The sequence below is a fragment of the Octopus bimaculoides genome, chromosome 30, assembly GCF_001194135.2.
Source record: "Octopus bimaculoides isolate UCB-OBI-ISO-001 chromosome 30, ASM119413v2, whole genome shotgun sequence".
In the NCBI taxonomy this organism is placed as follows: domain Eukaryota; kingdom Metazoa; phylum Mollusca; class Cephalopoda; order Octopoda; family Octopodidae; genus Octopus; species Octopus bimaculoides.
Window position 1 is genome coordinate 1,400,680 of NC_069010.1, and position 2,261 is coordinate 1,402,940.

The 2,261-nt window shown below is 37.4% G+C and overlaps 1 protein-coding gene across 3 annotated transcripts in view; it reads right to left on the minus strand.

Annotated features, from left to right (window-relative positions):
• Nucleotides 1-2,261, minus strand: part of LOC106873635 (zinc finger protein 239) — a 25,367-nt gene that overhangs the window by 10,704 nt on the left and 12,402 nt on the right. The window lies entirely within an intron of this gene.

Genomic DNA, 2,261 nt, shown 5'->3' on the forward strand with positions numbered 1-2,261 from the left:
AATGAAGGAAGGTATGTATAAGTGGGCTGCCTGAGGCCTTCAATTTAGGTCTCACTTGGATTGCCGGGTCTTCTCACGCACAGCATTCTCAACAAAACACACTTTATGTTGGATCAGTCGAGCTTTGTATCAGTGTTTTACGCAAAAACAAAACTCTTTTATGCTGAAACTAATTTTCGTGGGGGTGGGGGTGGAGGAAGGCAGTTGAGCGATGTCTCATTCTTTGCTATATATATATATATAACAATGAACCATTTCTTAAACATACACGATATAGTCTATAAATTTAGGATGTTTTTGAAAGATAATATATTTTATCATCAGAATATATATACTTTCTCACACAACAATTAAGATATTTTTATTTTAAATCATTCATCTTTCTCTCCTCGCCCACACTCACACAAAAATTAGTTAGGGCACAGAAGATTTTTGCTGTAAAACTTTGAGAGAGAAAGAGAGGACAGGGAAAGAGGTGAGAGAGATCAGAAACATAGAAATAAGAACGCGACATTTGCTGACCTGTTGAATAAGTGAGAGGATGTCCTGCGCCTTTTGCAAATACAAATATTATATTTGCATCCGTGACTTTTTTGAGGAAGACGGAAAAGCTACAGAATTCCTTCGGAATCATAGTGTCCTTCTTCCCACTTCTGTGACATGTCCTCGATGTGGAAACCAATGAGTGTTCAGAGAGGATCAACATGTCTGGCGATGTAGTAAAAGTTACACTGTCGCCAAATCGAAAAAGTGGCGTCAGTGTGGCTATATCGGACTTTCATGGGTCCTTTCTTCATAATGCACGCATTCCACTATGGAAACTCATTCTGTTTGTAAATGAATTTCTGCAGTCTTCACGGATGCATTACTCAGTCATGGAAAACCTGGAATTGGGTTCAGCAACTAGTGTGGACTGGAGATCGTTTTGTTCCGAAGTCACGGAAAAGTGGTTTCAATCTCAGGAACCGATCAGCGGTGAATCAATCGAAGTCGAAATTGATGAGTCTTTGATTGTTCGTCGTAAGTACAGGAAGGGTAGAATTCTGAGCCAAGTTTGGTTGTTTGGTGGAATAGAGTGAATCAGTAAATGTCGTTTTGTTGTGCCTCTTATTAATAAGTGTGACAAAGCGACACTGATTCCTCTGATTCAAAAACATATCAAACCAGGCTCAATTATTTACAGCCATTCTTGGGCTGCCTACAAAGATCTAAGCAGTTTGGGTTACCACCAGTATGTGGTAAACCATTCTGAAAATTTGTACATCCGACACACACACACAAAACATTGAACGTTTGTGGAGAGATGTAAAAGAATGGAGTCGGCGACCAGGGATCTGGTCGAAATATTTAAATCAATATCTGTCTAGATATCTATTTATCTCCTCGGAGAGAAATAAACTTGTGTTACTCCACAAATTTTTTTGGCAGGCAGCCTACTTATAAGTCCCCCTCACATACCAGTCACACTTTGCAACTGCTTAATCGCAATTCTAGGGGTGCTAATGCAAATTTTCACCTCTCCTAGAAAAATGCATTTTTCTGAAAAATGTTTATTTGGATTCTTAGGTTTTATACGTCAAAATAAACTTTTTCAAAACAATGCATTTCTGAAGAGGAGGTGTGAATCTGCATTAGCCCCATCCCCAAATCCTTTTAGTGGGTGCATCAAAGAGCTTTTCTGTCATCCTCATAAACCTCATGGATGCGAAAATGAAAGCTGACATATATAACAACAGGTATGCAGAACATATATTTCCGTACTTTCTGTTTATTTGCATAAGTCATTGATATTGTTGTACGCGCACACTCAGGCACAAATGGCATTTGGCTGTTGTTTTTAGGATATCAACATTTACAGTTTCAGTCAGTTTGGAGTTTTTCATAGAAAATTTGAGATTAAAAAAAAAATTTCCATATTTTTAATGTTTTTTTTCCACGTACATTGAAAAATTTTGTAAAAGTCTAGCAGTACATATGCAACTTTTATTCTCTCTCTCTCCCTCACGCAAAGATATGTTCATTTTAAATCGCTTCTCTAGAGAAACGACATTCTCCCCTACCAACACCACCACAACACACAAAAATTAGTTTGCGTGCGAAAGATTTTTGCTTTTTTGTACAAAGCTTGTTTATTTGGTACAAAGCTTGACTATTCTAGCATAAAAGTGTGTTTGGTGAGAATTAATCCATTTTTTTGACAACAAGAGGTAAGTAGCAGTTTGTCTGAATTTTTACCTGTCTACATACATGCTATTATATAT